At 36.6% G+C, this 17,622-nt stretch overlaps 1 protein-coding gene across 1 annotated transcript in view; it reads left to right on the plus strand.

Annotated features, from left to right (window-relative positions):
* KCND3 (potassium voltage-gated channel subfamily D member 3) overlaps nucleotides 1-17,622 on the plus strand; it is a gene marked incomplete at both ends in the record, with an annotated part of 313,047 nt that overhangs the window by 33,051 nt on the left and 262,374 nt on the right. The gene's annotated exons all lie outside the window — the stretch shown is intronic.

A 17,622-nucleotide genomic window follows, 5' to 3' on the forward strand; every position in this document is an offset into this window, starting at 1 on the left:
CATGGCTTTTCTCCCAAGGAGCAAGCATCTTTTAATTTCTTGGCTACAGTCCCCATCTGCAGTCCCCTTGGAGCCCAGGAAAATAAAATCTGTCACTACCTCCATTTCTTCCCCATCTATTTGCCAGGAATTGAGAGGGCCGGATGCCATGATCTTGCTTTTCTTAATGTTAAGTTTCAACCCAAGTTTTGCACTCTCCTTCTTCACCCGCAACAAGAGGCTCTTTAGTTCTTCTTCACTTTCTGCCATTAGAGTGGTATCATCTGCATATCGTAAGTTGTTGATATTTCTTCTGGTAATCTTAATTCCAACTTTTGATTCATCTAGCTATGCCTTTCTCATGATGTGCTCTGCATATAATTTAAATAGGCAGGGCGACAGTATATAGCCTTCTTGGACTCCTTTCCCAATTTTGAACCAATCAGTGGTTCCATGTCCAGTTCTCACTGTTGCTTCTTGGCCCACATATAGGTTTCTCAAGAAACAAATAAGATGGTCTGGTACGCCCATCACTTTAAGAACTTGCCACAGTTTGTTATGATCCACACAATCAAAGGCTTTAGCATAGTCAATGAAGCAGAACTAGATGTTTTTCTGGAACTCTCTAGCTTTCTCCATGGTCGAGCATATGTTGGCAATTTGATCTCTAGTTCCTCTGCCTCTTCGAAATCCTGCCTGTACTTCTGTTAGTTCTCAATCCACATACTGCTGGAGTCTAGCTTGTAGGATTTTAAGCATAACTTTACTAGCATGTGAAATGAGTGCAATGGTGCGATAGTTTGAACATTCTTTGGCACTGCCTTTCTTTGGAATTGGAATGTAAACTGATCTTTTCCAATCCTGTGGCCACTGCTGAGTTTTCCAAATTTGCTGGCAAATTGAGTGTAGCACTTTTACTGCATTGTCTTTTAAGATTTTGAATAGCTCAGCTGGAATACTGTCACCTCCACTAGCTTTGTTGTTGCTCAGCTTTCCTAAGGCTCACTTCACTTCACATTCTAGGATGTCTGGCTCAAGGTCAGTGACCACCTCACTGTGATTATCAGGGACATTAAGCTCATTCTTGTATAGTTCTTCTGTGTAATTTTGCCACCTTTTCTTAATCTCTTCTGCCTCTGTTAGGTCCCTGCCATTTTGGTCCTTTATCATGTCCATTTTTGCATTAAATGTTCCCTTCATCTCTCCAATTTTCTTGAAAAGATCTCTGGTCCTCCCTATTTTATTGTTTTCTTCTATTTCTTTGCACTGTTCATTTAAGAAGGCATTCTTATCTCTTCTAGATATTCTCTGGAATTCTGCATTCAATTGGGTGTATCTTTCTTTTTCTCCCTTGCCTTTCACTTCCCTCCTTTCCTCAGCTATTTGCAAAGTTTCCTCAGACAACTATTTTGCTTTCTTGCATTTCTTTTTCTTCGGGATGGATTTGGTTACTACCTATTGTACAATGTTGTGAACCTCTGTCCATAGTTCTTCAGGCACTCTGTCTATCAGATCTAATTCCTTAAATCTATTTGTCACCTCTACTGTATATTCAACAGGGATATGATATGATTTAATTCATACCTGAGTGGCCTAGTGCTTTTCCCTACTTTCTTCAGTTTAAGTTTAAACATTGCAATGAGAAACTCATGGTCTGAGCCACAGTCAGCTCCTGGTCTTGTTTTTACTGACTGTATAGAGCTTCTCTATCTTTGGCTGCAGAGCATATAGTCAATCTGATTTCTGTGTTGACCGTCTGGTGATGTCCATGTGTAGAGCTGTCTCTTGGGTTGTTGGAAAAGAGTGTTTGCTATGACCATCGTATTCTCTTGACAAAATTCTATCAGTCTGTGCCCTGCTTCATTTTGTACTCCAAGGGCAAACTTGCCTGTTATTCTGGTTATCTTTTGGCTTCCTACTTTAGCATTCCAATCACCCATGATGATAAGGACATCATTTTCTATAAGGTGCTGTAGGGCTTCATAGAACAAGTCAATTTCATCCTCTTCAGCACTGGTGGTTGGGGCATAGACTTGGACTACTGTGATATTGAATGGTTTGCCTTGGATTCAAACTGAGATCATTCTGTCATTTTGAGGATTGTATCCCAGTATTGCTTTTCCTACTCTTTTATTGACTATGAAGGCTACTCCATTTCTTCTGAGGGATTCTTGCCCGCAGTAGTATACCTGATGGTCATCTGAATTAAATTCATCCATTCCTGTCCATTTTAGTTCACTGATACCTAAGATGTCGATGTTCAGTCTTGTCATCTCTTGTTTGACCACGTCCAGCTTTCCTTGATTCATGGATCTTACATTCCAGGTTCCTATGGGGAAAAAATCTTTACACCATTGGACTTTCCTTTCACTATCACAGACATCCACAGCTGATCATCCTTTCGGCTTTGGCCCAGTCACTTCATTCTTTCTGGTGCTACTAGTACTAGCCCTCTTCTCTTCCCCAGTAGCATATTGGACACCTTCTGACCTGAGGGGCTCATTTTCCAGCGTCATATCATTTTGCCTTTTGGTACTGTCCATAGGGTTTTCATGGCAAAGATACTGGAATGGGTTGCCATTTCCTTCTCCAGTGGATCACGTTTTGTCGGAACTCTCTGCTATGAACTTTCAGTCTTGGGTGGCCCTGCATGGCATAGCTCATAGCTTCATTGAATTACACAAGCCTCTTCACCAAGACAAGGCAGTAATGTACTCTCATTCAATTTGTTGCCAGAAAAGAAATGTCTTTGGAAATTTTTCAGTAGTGATAGCTATTTTAATGGCTTTGAGCATTGTGAGATCATAGGTTATGGGTTACATGAACAATGAGTCTAAGTGTCTGCCATTAATCGTAAAGTCAATAGTAGTCTGAAGCTTCAATTAAATCAGAAGAGATGATACAATGGGATTTAATGGAGTTTTACTTTAGCCATCTTCCCATGGTCCCTTTCCAAATTAGGAAAAAATATCACTATCCCATTGTATTAAATTGTATAACTACCCAGGTGCCCTCCATCTCAGAAATTCCCCTAGAAGATAATAATAATAATAATAATAATAATAATAATAATAATAATAATAATAATAATAATAATAATAATAATGTGACCTGGCCATCGAAACTACGTGATTATGAATGAAACATGTAACACTGATACCCATTGTAATCAGGGCACTGGGAACTATGTCCAAAAACTTTGCAAAATACATCAAGAAACTGCAGCTTCCTGCAATAACTCCAGCAATGTTACAAAAAACTGCAGTACTTGGAACATCTTACATTTTAAGGAGGTACTTGGTCAACTATCAGCACAAATCAATTTGTGGTCTCACTAAGTTTATTGAAATTAGCTCTTTTAAAGTCCAAGACTCTAGTTTGGCTGTGTTCTATTGCTTGTGCCTCCAGAATGTTGAATTCCAAATATTAATGATGATGATGATGATGATGATGATGATGATGATGATGATGATGATAATGATGATGATGGAAGGGACCTTGGAGGTCATCTACTCCAACCCCCTGCTCAGGCAAGAAACCCTATACCATTTCAGACAAATGGCTGTCCAGTCTCTTCTTAAAAACTTCCAGTGTTGGAGCATTCACCACTTCTGGAGGCAGGTTGTTCTAGTGATTAATTGTTCTAGCTGTCAGGAAGTTTCTCCTTAATTCTAGGTTGCTTCCATCTGTTTCTTCTTGTCCTGCCCTCAGGTGCTTTGGAGAATAGCTTGTCTCCCTCTTCTTTGTGGGAACTCCTGAGATATTGGAACACTGCTATTATGTCCCCCCTCATCTTTCTCTTCATTAAACTAGACACACCCAATTCCAGCAACTGTTCCTTATGTGTTTTAGCCTCAGTCCCCTAATCATCTTTGTTGCTCTTCTCTGTATTCTTTCTAGAGTCTTCAACATCTTTTCTACACCGTGGTGACCAAAACTGGCTGCAGTATTCCAAGTGTGGCCATACCAAAGCATTGTAAAGTGGTATTAACATTTCACTTGATCTTGATTGTATCCTTCTGTTAATGCAGCCTAGCACTGTGTTGGCTTTTCTGGCAAGTGCTGGCTTATATTTAAGTGATTGTCCACTAGGACTGCGAGATCCCTCTCACAGTTACTACTATTGAGCAAGGTACCTCCTATACTATACCTGTGCATTTGGTTTTTCTTGCCTAAATGTAGAACCTTACTTTTTCCACCATTGAATTTCATTTTGTTAGATAGTGCCCAATGTTCAAGTCTGTCAAGATCTTTCTGTATCTTAAGCCTGTCTTCTGGAGTTTTGGCTATTCCTGCCAGCTTGGTGTCATCTCCAAATTTGATGAGTTCCCCATCTATCTCCTCATCCAAATCATTGATGAAGAAGTTGAAGTGTACTGGGACCAGGACAGAGCTCTGGGGCACCCCACTACTCACTTCCCTCATGGAGATGCAGTTCCATTGAGGACTACATGCTCAGTATGGCCAGCCAGCCAGCTACGAATCCATCTGGTGGTGATGCTGTCTAACTCACATTTTTCTATCTTATCAAGTAGTAGGCTGTGATCTACTTTATGGAATGCCTTACTGAAGTCCAAATAAATTATATCCACAGCATTCCTCTGGTCCACTAATTTTGTTACTTGGTCAAAGAATGCAATAAGATTTGTCTGACATGATCTGTTTTTGACAAACCCATGTTGGCTTTTGATAATGACTTTGTTTGCCTCTAGGTGCTCACTGTTTCATTGTGTGATTATCTTTTCCAGAATCTTCCCAGGTATTGAGATCAGGCTGGTAGGTCTGTAATTTCATGGATCCATTTTTTTCCCTTTTTTGAAGATGGGAACTACATCAGCACTTTTCCAGTCCTCTGGTAGTTTCCCAGCGCTCCAGGATCTTTGAAAAATATAGTTCAGTGGTTCTGAGATCACATCTGCCAGTTCCTTGAGAACCTTGGGATATAATCCATCTGCTCCTGGTGATTTGAACTCATCTAGGCTGGACAGTTGCTCACTTACCATTTTCTTGCCTATCTTAACTCTGACCTAAGATTTTAGAAAATTCACTTCAAGCATTAAGAGATATTGTCATTATTAGATAAAACCTCTCCAAATATGGCTTATTATAGCCATATTATATTTCTCCCCATATGTTAATTATATGCAAGTACTGGCCAATATCATAGTTGTTTTGAACATCCTTCAGCTTTTTAGTAGCAAAACTAGTAACTCTTTACAGTCTGAAACAGAAAGCCATTGGTTACCCTTCTAAATGGTAGTCATTTTCTGCTACTGTTATATCATAGCACTTATCAATAGCACTTAGACTTATGTGCTGCTTCATAGTGCTTTACAGCCCTCTCTAAGCAGTTTATAGAGTCAGTATATAACCCCCAATAATCTGGGGTGTCATTTTATTGACCTTGAAAGGATGGAAGGCTGAGTCAGTCTTGAGCTGATGAGGATTGAACTCCTGGCAGTGATCTGAATTAGCCTGGAATACTGCATTCTAACCATTGTGGCACCATGGTTCCTCATCAGCCATTAATGCTAGCTGTAGAATTCCATGAATTGAAATGTATACATCTTAAACTTGCTGAGGTTGAGAAACACTGCATTAGGATCCTGATTTAAACATGGACACTCATAACTTTGATGGAATGCTTGTTTATAATATGTTAAATGCTGTTCTTTAGTACTTGCAACTGTCATGGTTTAAATACTCTGGGCAGTTCACAATAAAAACTCTAAAATATATGAAACCACAATATCAACTTAAACATAATATTTACAACAGTTCATCTCCATGTTTATATTTATGTGAATATTATTGGAATGTTTGTGCTTTGTCAGTTGTATTATTCTACCTTAATAAAGGATATAAGCTTATAAAATGAATACAAAGGGCATTGCAAATCCATCATGACTATTCTTATAACAATTCTGTATGAATGGATACTGACCTCCTGGGCTAAGAAATTCAAAGATATTAGGGAAAGAACATTTAAACATTTTTTATGATGGCAATCGGCTTCACAAAGCTTGAGTAAAAGAACAAGAACTTGAAAAATATTGCAGGCATAGAAAATCTGCATATTATTCTTGTCAAGAAAATTGGTAAACAGCAAGTCATCAGTAGGTGGTTAGTAAGACAGGTTCTGCTCTCATCAGTGTTTTGATGTTTCACTACAAGCTCCATCCCTTTGCAGCTGTAGCATTGCAAGACAAGAAGAAATGAAATAGGCTTACATCACAATGTTGTATCATTGCTCCAATCACTGAATGTTTTCCTCCCTGTAGACACTGCTGCAAATAATCTTAGAAATAAATTTGGTGAAATTTAATCCTTTATTTTCCAATTAATATCATTTAAGAAACTGGTAATAATTTTACTCTATGATGAAAATTGGAATTGCTAAGGGCTTGAGATTAAACTTGGAACTAGATATATTATTTTAGCAGTTTGTATTTAAGTTTCTTAAGCTAGAGATTTCTTGATCCTCTTGCTAATCACCCATTGATGCAATGTGTAGATCACTGACCATTTTCCTGATAAAAGAAGAATGAGCAGATGTTCAGCATTTATAGTATTTTGTAAACTGCCATCCTCTTTCCCAGACTTACATAGATCCTAGATCAACAGGATATCTACAGAATTGTCCAATTTTCTTTCATTAATTTGAGTTCTTTGCAGGCTTTGGAGATTAGATGAAAATTTGAGTGCTTTAATTAATAAATGTATGATAGTTGCATACACATAAAAATTAATATATTTGTAACTAAGTTAAAATAATTGTCTAATGTCTGTAACTAAAGGGAGGTAATCATATTTCTAGTTAATATGCAGCAGTAACTGATGAATAAGCCTTGCATAAACTTGCAGTTGCTAAATAAGTTAGCTGATTGGCAAAAAGTAATATGTTTATATGCCACAATTTGTTTCTCCATGTTTGGCCCATGTATGTTTGATACTGCAGTCAATGAATTTACTTGGGAATAAGTATATCTTAAGACTGTATTACACCATCTCTCCCTGAAACTTTGATAAATAATACAGACCCTGCTTTCCAGTCATGCCATTCAGTAACCTTTGCAATGTTCCCTCTCTCCCTTCCTTTTTTAAATTAAACTGAAATTGTCTCTGCAACAAGATTTTAGAAAAACACAAAGCAAGGAAAGAACTATAAGTAGAGGTAGCTGGACAACATTTAATGACCTTTTTCATTCAAACCAAAACTGATAAAAATGTGTTCCTCCTATGCATGGACAGCCAATACTTCTAATCTAAATTGATGAGATCGGTATTGCAGAAATTCTTTTTAAAAAGTGGTTTTTTTAAAATGTTATCTTCTCTACCTAATGCCCTCAGCTTTTCTTTTTTCACAATTCTTTCTTTATTACCTTTTCTACCCAATTTCCTGGGGTTTTCCATCTTCACAATTCTTTCTTGGTTTACATTTAAAGTCCATGAGAACACTTGTAGATGACTAAGCTTATTCATCCTCTCATTTCATATTCCATTACCCTCGTTTCTTGGTCTAGTTACTGGCTCCAAATACTCCTCTCATTGGCTTTCCCAAATGCTAACCAGATCTGATCTTTTCAGCTTTTGAGATCAGGCAAGGCTGGTGAAATAAGGAAAATAGGTATACTATAATTCTCTTTCTAATGATAATGTACATCTGTAATATATAGCTGCCTACTTATATGCAATATATGAGGACCCAATATCTATCTATGTGTTATAATTAACACAAGTTAAATAACAATGAATGTATTATTCATTAAATAATTCTGATACATCTTTGTATTTAATGCTTTTGCATTAATTCAGTTCAATGTAATATTCATTTCCATTACATATTTACCTTGTTCTAAAATCACCTGCACATGGGAAGGACACACGTCTGCATATGTCTAAAATGCAGAGAGCAAAACCAGAGAGCAAACAAATTATCAAGGAGTTTTACTTCAAACTCTTTTAATGTGCAGAACAAATGTGATTAATTACTGTCAATATGGTTGGATGAATAATAACATGATGGGAATTCAAGACCTATAAAACTGATCACAACATATTATTCCTCTTAAATTCTGTCCAATTTGCCTTGAATACAAAAAGAGCCAAGAATTCTGCTCTGTAAATTCTGGTAACATTAGGATGCCTCCTCTGACCCTCAGGAAGATTCAAAGACAAAGTGAAATCTCTAGGATGAGAAGTGTTCCCAACATTCTTACATATACTGATTGTAAACTTCAGAAGCCATATATTGGTACAAGTATATAGCTGCCCATTGTTCAAATTAGGTGATACAAATAGTCCATTGATCCACCTACTCAGTATAATTTAGCAAACTATATGCTAGATACTTTTAGGTTAAATTGTTCAATTAGATAACATCTCAGCAGAAAAGCGAGCTGGTTTTAGAGAAGGTATATCAAATTGGATCTCTGCTGAGTCCTCCGGCATTTAGCAGGGAAATATACCTGCCCTTAGGGAAAATCATGTCATTTCCATACACTTGAAGGCACTTTTTTCACTGACCTCTTCACAAAAATAATAGTAATGTAAGTCTTTTGTGGTTCTTAAGAATATCTCTCTACCCATAACTTTCAAAATGGATGATACAGAGATATATTTAGGAAACTATTCTTTTTGATTTTTAAATAGATGGCACAAACTTTGCCAAGATTAAAGTTTCTCCTTTTCCCTCAGTAGCCAATAAACACTTTAAATTAGGCTGTACAGAGATAACACAGCCATTTTCTCTAAGTAGGTTTGAGAAATTGTCTCAGGCTGTTCCCTACTACGAGGAAAAATGGTTTCCTCAAGTGTGATAAAGCTAAAATATTTGTATTCTCAGAAGTTCTAGTATACATCATTACTCCTAAAAATAGACAGTATTGGTATCAATCAGATGATACTTTAAATACTTTGGGGTCTCCTTTGTCTCATAATCCTGGAAAAAAATAGAAAAATTGTCCTATATTCTTTAAGTGATTCATGCTTGGAACATGTGTTGACCTATATGGTCTTTCCAAATCTATCCTTCTATGATTAAAGGAACATTTATTGGAAATTACAAGCAGACATGCCATGATTGGAAATGTGGTTGCTGTCCATTACATATCCAACAGACAGATGACCCTTGAAAGTTTCAGAGAATAGAATAATGAAGAAAGTTATTTCAGTATTAAAATATTTTTGTTTGTACTCTTTAATTAGACAAATATCAGGTCGAACTTAAGAGTAACTAGAATCTTCTTCAACTTTAGTGCAAAATATTCTATAAGCCTTTAAAGATATTACCTTTGAGACAATGTATATGAGCAACATTGAAGAGTTGAGCTGTGAAAAAGTTTTATTTCACAGAGTGTGGAATTTTACTGCATATGTTCTCTAATATTTGTTAGTTTGCATAATACATCTAATGATAATGGAATGGATAAAATGATTGTCAAAGAATTTGGCATGAAAACACATATATTGATGTGTATATACATGCATTTAGATTCAGACAAGAGATGTATAAATTAGGAAAAAATCTAATTTGGTAAATTAATCTAATAACATTCAGAATTTGGAATTGATTCATTAAAAATGTTTCTAGAAAATGCATTGAATCATCTAAATTAATGTGAAAGCATCCAATTCAATTTGTCTATTCAATGCAGGAGATGAACAGCTGAACCCGAGGGAGGGGACAAATGCATCATCACTTTGGGGTCGCTACGCTCACACAAGAGACCTAAGTCCAGACCCCCTGGAATCAGAAACCTATCAGATTCTTATGTTTAGATAGCATGAAATAAACTTTAGTGCTTTGAGCTCTATTCCTGTTCTTGGCTTCTTGTGCCTGACATTCAAACTGACTTGCCAAGTCGGTTTGGAAAATGATTTGATTTGATCTAATCATCTTCCAGTTGAAATTCTGAATTGAATATTTACATATCCTTATGCACACATTCTCTTATTCATATTGCCATACATACATACTCCAACGCTTGAGGAGTGGGCAGCATTTTTCATTTATTTTCTGTGACTGAACTAGCAACAGGAACAGTTCATCATCGAGGACAAGGAAAACAGTATAGAATTCTGGCACTGTGTTTCACCACATTTATCATCAACCTTGGCATACTAACAAAATATGTAATGCATTATCATCATGTAGGAAGGATGGATAGTCATCAATAGAAGTGCACCATGTGTTCAATACAAACATTTGCCAAGGGATTCTGTGATTAATTTTTTTCTTATATCTTTTCCTTTCTTCAAGAAGCTCAATTTCTGCTTTTTCATTTTTTAGTATGCTAGGAGAAAGGGATTGATTAGATAACAAATATAAGTAGAACAATGTCATACCCAGTGAACTTTATTGATAACTAGATATTTGAATTGAATATTTAAAGTCAACCTTTGATGAAGTGCTGAGGATGGGATCACTAACTGAATGCTAACTTCACTTTTAGACTGGCATGGCATTTGTTCCACAGAATTTGTTCCTCATTTGACATGTGATCTGACCTGAATTCAAATTTTTCTACAATCATTTTTATTAAAACTTTTAAACCAGAAGATAAAAGCTAACACAAACTAATAGAAAGTAAGGGGGAAATTAAAAAAAGAAAAGAAAAAAATAAAAAGTTAAAGGAAAGGAAAAAAAGTTAAAGAATAAAAGAAAGGAAAGGAAAAAGTATAAAGAAGTGGCTTGCAAAATTCTTCATTGAAGTTATAACATATTTAACCTCTCTCTAAAATTGTATCAAATTACTCTTCTGTCTATAATCTACCCTATCTAATCATCAAAAATCACATTTTTTTCCATTTTTACAAAAAAAAAGCCTCAAAGGCTTCTAGCTTCTAGTCAGCAATAAATTTAAACAATCTCTGTAATAATATTAATTAATTTACCTACTTCAGTAAAATGTGTCAACTTCACACATTTGGGTAGGAGTCAATATCTTCCAATCTCTATGCACACAGTAATCTCACTGCTATGATTGTATATTGAAATAATCCCACCTGTCTTTTTTTTAACTCAAAACTTTCCAGGTCCTGACGTCGGTGTTCTTTTTAATTATTTCGCATAATGGCTAACAAAATCTTAACATAACAAGCAGTATCTTATTTTCCTACAGTTAAACATCGTCTTGTAAAGCACACAGTTTAGATACAGCGCATGGTCATCTTACACACCACTGACCTACTCAATGAGTTATTTGAAACAATTTTAGATACCCTGAATAATATACAAGACAGAAAAAGAACTGTCTTGTCTTTCCAGGTGTAGCAGAATGAGATAGTAGATCAGGCTATTTGTAAATGTTCCATTTCATAAAAGATTTCATGAAAACAAATAGAAAACTAACACAATAATGGGGAAATGGTATGATAGACCATGCCAAGGCAGCAATTCCTCTTTCTGTATGCTTGACAGTCCTCTAAAATAGTTCTGATAGACATTTATTAACTGGCTACAAAAAAAGTTTCTCTTTCTCATTTAAGGTCATTTACAACCTTTTTTTAAAGAATAGGTGTGCTTTGCCTTTTATAGAAGGCTTAGACTGTGAGAAATTTCATTGATTCAGTATTAGCCCTCTGAGCATACAATTCAACAAACACTCCATAAAGGCAACAGCTGGTATCTGTGACCCCCATATGAGATATTTTTCCAGACGTATGCTCTCCCCTCTCACTACTGACACATGGAAAAGCTCTATGAGATTTACTTTGGCATCTAATTTATTCACTCATTTTTCTCCCCTCTCTTGAAAAAGGTCAGGCAGTTTAATAACAGATGTCAAAAAGACACACAACACTGTAGAAAATATGCTTAGTATAACCAGGCAATGAGAAAAAGAACATGTGATAGGAGACAGTGTCTTTATGTTTGTTTTCCCCTGTTGAACACAATGTCAACATATAACTTAACAAGTAGAAAAAATGGAGATAGTCTGTGAACTTTGTATGGACATCCTGGATGTTTAAATAATATTTTTTGTAATATGAATGGGAGGGTGAATTGTGTTTGGATAGCAGGTAGATTTATAGTTTAGAAAGAATGTGTGGAGGAAAAACTCCATTAAAGTTTGGGGGTATGAATTTTAGAAGAAAATATTCTTGAAGCTGATGTTTTTCTGAAAGAAAATTAAAGATAACATGAAATAAATTGGTGGCAGGAAAGCCTGAGTGACTTTGGTATGACAAGAGTTAAGAACCTCTAGTGTGCTCTCCTCCCTTATGGAGGGAGAGACTCAGAAAGGAAAAAGGACTGAACTAGGAGAGAAAGAAATGAAAGACCCATGAATATCTGACCAACAGGAATAGATAATGATGGGCAAAAAAGTAAGTCTTTTAGATAAGGAATGATGTAAAATGCAGAATCTATAGTTGTGGTCAGTAGATTCAGAGAGCCAGTGCATACAAAGTTGTATTCTAACAAATTATTCGCCCTGATTTCTTCTAGTAGGCTTTTTTATTCACAGGCAAGGAATATTCTTCTCCAACTAAGGAATAATATATCCATAAACAATTTCCTATCCAAGGAAGACATTTATTTCTGCAGTGGTGCAAACTGGATTGAAACTGGGTTTATTTATTTTTTTGCTTGCTTGTTCACTAGTATATTTAATGTGTTACTTGTTTCTCCAATTCCAAATGGGCTAATTTTCCTTGGATGTATGGCCAAGATTGACATTACTTCTGACAGCCTATTTGTCAGCTTAAAAACACAATTGACATACTATGTCCTTCAGGCTCATAAAACCTGATAACATATATACAAAGCATGAGTGTTAATAAATTAGCCTTTGATTTGAGCCTACCTCCCTATTTTACTTCTTCCCAAAAATCAAACATGTACATAGCAAGAGAGATACAGAGAGAAAAAATATGCTTCCATCTTTAAGAACATTTTCATATAGAGGTGCAGAGTTTTCAAGTAGTCAGATAAACCTCATCCAGAGATAAAGAACACTTTATGGTTTTTAATTGCGTCCTAACCTTTCATTAATTGGGCTCTATGTAACAAACAGCATCACAATAATAGCTTTGCAGCCTCTGTGCAGAATGCAAATGGACATCAATCAAGGAAGAGGTACCTGAGAATCACAGGCTGGCATTCTCTACAGGAGCTAATGGGATCGTCAAACACAATGGATGGCCTCCAATTATCCAGCAGCCTTTTGTTTTATTTGGAACTACTTTGGAGGCAAGTGACCCATGAAAAGCAGACAGCTCTGCCAGAATCCCTGATGTTGTGAAAGCTGCGCACAAATCCCCATCAGGTTTGGCTCATGGGAAACTAGTTATACAAAGCTGAAAATCAAATATATGAAATGTATTCCTCTGGGCCAAGAACCATGCAGATGGCAAACCAGAAAAATACATAATGGGCGAGGAAGCAATTAAATGTATTCTATTGATGTGAAATATTTGACTTATATTTCTCCTAGGTGTTCCCACCATTTTTTTTCTCACTCTCTGTAATACATTCTACTGATTTCTTTGGAACTAAAGACAATTCCATATTCTTAGACTCCATTCCCTGTGGCAGTTTTGGGGACTGGACCTATTCATTTCAATTAGCTAGGAAAATTGATACAGAAAGGTGTTCTGACTTTTTTGTAGGCTGGTTGATAAATTCCTGTCACACAGCAAAACCAAATAAAGCATCTATTGTCTCCATGCTAAGTTCTTTCAATAGACAGAATTCACATGTTTTTTTTCACAAAATGTTTCTCCCATAAAATCCTTTATATATGGTAATACAATCTATCATTATTATTCTGCTGTAAGGTCCTTAGGAAAGATATATTTAGATGCCAAACAATTGTTTTGATTTTCTGGCTAGATCTGTGACATCACAGATGGAGCATTTTAACCAATTAGGAACCTCCCCAAAGAAGATGGCTTTAACTAAATGTCCACATCCTATAAAACAGTGAATTCAGTTTTGAAGAGGAAGAAATAAAATAGTAATAATAGTAGTGCAGAGAAGATGGTAGAAGAGAAATAATCTGGGCCTCCTTACCATAAGGAACCCTGCAACTAACAACATCCAAGGAAGCCCAGATTATTTCTCTCTTACCATGTTCTCTGCAATGAAATCTGAATGTGTACTGAAATAAAAGAGTTTATTCAAGAGTTGATGAAAAAGACAACCATCCCAGCTGAAAGGAGTATACCAATCATTGGTCAAGGGCAGTGGTGGGATTCAGCCAGTTCGCACCACTTCGGCAGAACTGGTAGCTATTTTTTATTGCTCAGGCCCAGAATAGACTTCCGGAAGTGGCATCCATGCAGAGAAATCCACATATTTGAATCCAACCACTGGTCAAGGGTATACAATATCACTAGCACTTAAGCTTATATACCACTTCATAGTGCTTTACAGACCTGTCTAAGTGGTTTACAGAGCCAGCATATTGCTCCCAATAATCTGGGTCCTCATTTTACTGACCTTTGAAGAATAGAAGACTGAGTCTTCCTTGAGCCGGTTAAGATCGAACTGCTGGCAGTGAGCAGAATTAGCCCTCAATATTGCATTCTAACCACTGAGCCACCATGGTTCTTTAATACAATAGTTGCACTTCCTTGTTAGATCATCCAAACAAGCTCAAGATCACAGGACTGAGATTTAATCTTCCACCGCTAAATCATCTTGTGACTCTAATGTAATGTGCTGGATTCACTGAATCACATACTATAATATTTTCAAGTATGTTATTTTCTATAAAGTCTCTCATGTCCATTTGTTTGTAAAATAAAGTGTTCTTCACATTAATGTAACAATTTTTGGGGTAAGAAATGCTCAACTGCCATTCACATGCATTGGAACTATAGCTCCAGGAAGTCAGTATAGCCAAATTATTTTTTAATCAACTAGATCCTTTCTCAGACCGACACATCCAAATTGTTGCCCATCATTTGTTTTAAATACAGTCAGGTCCAGAAATATTGGGACATCAACACAATTCTATCTTTGGCTCTATACACCACCACAATGGATTTGGAATGAAACAAACACAATGTGCTTTAACTGCAGACTGTAAGCTTTGATTTGAGGGTATTTACATCCAACTCAGGTGAACGGTGTAGGAATTACAACAGTTGGCATATGTGCCTCCCACTTGGTAAGGGACCAATAGTAATGGGACAGAATAATAATCATAACTCAAACTTTCCCTTTTTAATACTTGGTTGCAAATCCTTTGCAGACAATCACAGCCTGAAGTCTGGAATGCATAGACATCACCAGATGCTGGGTTTTATCCCTGGTGATGCTCTGCCAGGCCTCTACTGCAACTATCTTCAGTTCCTGCTTGTTCTTGGGGCATTTTCCCTTCAGTTTTGTCTTCAGCAAGTGAAATGCATGCTCAATGGGATTCAGGTCAGGTGATTGACTTGGCCATTGCATAACATTCCACTTCTGTCCCTTCATAAACTCTTTGGTTGCTTTTGTAGTATGCTTTGGGTCACTGTCCATCTGCACTGTGAAGCGCCGTCCAATGAGTTCTGCAGCATTTGGCTGAATGTGAGCAGATAACATTGCCTGAAACACGTCAGACTTCATCTTGCTGCTTTTGTCAGCAGTCACATCATCAATAAATACAAGAGAACCAGTTCCATTGGCAGCCATACATGCCCACGCCATGACACTACCACCACCATGCTTCACTGATGAGGTGGTATGCTTAGGATCATGAGCAGTTCCTTTCCTTGTCCATACTCTTCTCTTCCCATCACTCTGGTACAAGTTGATCTTGGTCTCATCTGTCCATAGGATGTTGTTCCAGAACTGTGAAGGCTTTTTTAGATGTCGTTTGGCAAACTCTAATCTGGCCTTCCTGTTTTTGAGGCTCACCAATGGTTTACATCTTGTGGTGAACCCTCTGTATTCACTCTGGTGAAGTCTTCTCTTGATTGTTGACTTTGACACACATACACCTACCTCCTGGAGAGTGTTCTTGATCTGGCCAACTGTTGTGAAGGGTGTTTTCTTCACCAGGGAAAGAATTCTTCGGTCATCTACCACAGTTGTTTTCTGTGGTCTCCTGGGTCTTTTGGTGTTGCTGAGCTCACTGGTGCATTCCTTCTTTTTGAGAATGTTCCAAACAGTTGTTTTGGCCACGCCTAATGTTCTTGCTATCTCTCTGATGGGTTTGTTTTGTTCCTTCAGCCTAATGATGGCTTGCTTCACTGATAGTGACTGCTCTTTGGATCTCATCTTGAGAGTTGACAGCAACGGATTCCAAATGCAAATAGCACACTTAAAATGAAATCTGGGCCTTTTATCTGCATATTGTAATTGGGGTAATGAGGGAATATCACATACCTGGCCATGGAACAGCTGAGAAGCCAATTGTCCCATTACTATTGGTCCCTTACCAAGTGGGAGGTACAGATGCAAACTGTTGTAATTCCTACACCGTTCACCCGAGTTGGATGTAAATACCCTCAAATTAAAGCTGACAGTCTGCAGTTAAAGCACATTGTGTTTGTTTCATTCCAAATCCATTGTGGTGGTGTATAGAGCCAAAGTTGTTAGAATTGTGTCGATGTCCCAATATTTCTGGACCTGACTGTATATCTGGTTGTGGGCATTTTCAGGAACTACATTTAGAGCAGGGGTGTCAAACTGCTGGCCTGGGGGTTGGTTGCATCATGTGGAGGCCGCACCTACTCCAGCTCTGGTAATGCAAAAAAAGTTGTGATACATAGCGACACATCATGTGACATAGCAAATTTGACACCCATGATCTAGAGAATTTTCCTTTAAACAACAAATCATTGAGATAGTCTTTACACTTTGATCTTTGGTGGATTTCTAGACAAAACTTTATCAACAATATTAGGGAAAAGTAATTTCATAAAAAACATTTGAAAGTCCATGTTCTAAGTGAGGAACCAGAATATTTTATAAACTCCAGTTTGGGTATTAATAATATGTCCTTTCTGTTTTTTAAAGTTCTTTCTATTCCACAACTAAACATAAGAACTTGGCTGTCATGCTGCTAAATTAGAATGCTAGATCATAGTCCATAGTTGCATTAATGCTGTAGCCCTCTAAAATAGATTTTAAGAATGTATAACTGCTAGCAAGATTCCATGAAGATATATTGAAGAGATCAATCAACCAGTAACATTCCTCTCATCTCTTGACCAACTGACCTATTTCCAGAGTTCATTTTAATAGTCACCTAGTGTCTGGTAGAGCATGTTAAGTTGTTTGTCCTAATTCATGTTGATATTTCATCTTATGCTATTCAACGAGTGCCCCCAGAAAGAAGACATAGAAATTTACTTTAAAAGAAAGAAAACTAGTATGTGCTCTGGTGTAAAATAAGCTCTTGATTTATTCTTCTAAAATAATTAATACACACAGAGAGAAAAAAAACACTAAACTTATCTGGGCTCCACTAGCTATATTTGATAATAACATCAAGCTAAATGACAATGAAATTATAAATGCAATTGATATTTTCAGATGCTTCTTTTATTATTATTAATTGATTTAATTAGCAATGTTATTACTAATTTTCTAATAGTCACCTTTACCCATTATTAGACACTTTATTACACACTTTTTCTAGAAATATGTTTGTGTTGGTCTTTTATAATATGAAAGAAACAGGAATAAAGGAACTAGAATGAATT

This window comes from Vipera ursinii, assembly GCF_947247035.1.
Source record: "Vipera ursinii genome assembly, chromosome: 3".
Lineage (NCBI taxonomy): Eukaryota > Metazoa > Chordata > Lepidosauria > Squamata > Viperidae > Vipera > Vipera ursinii.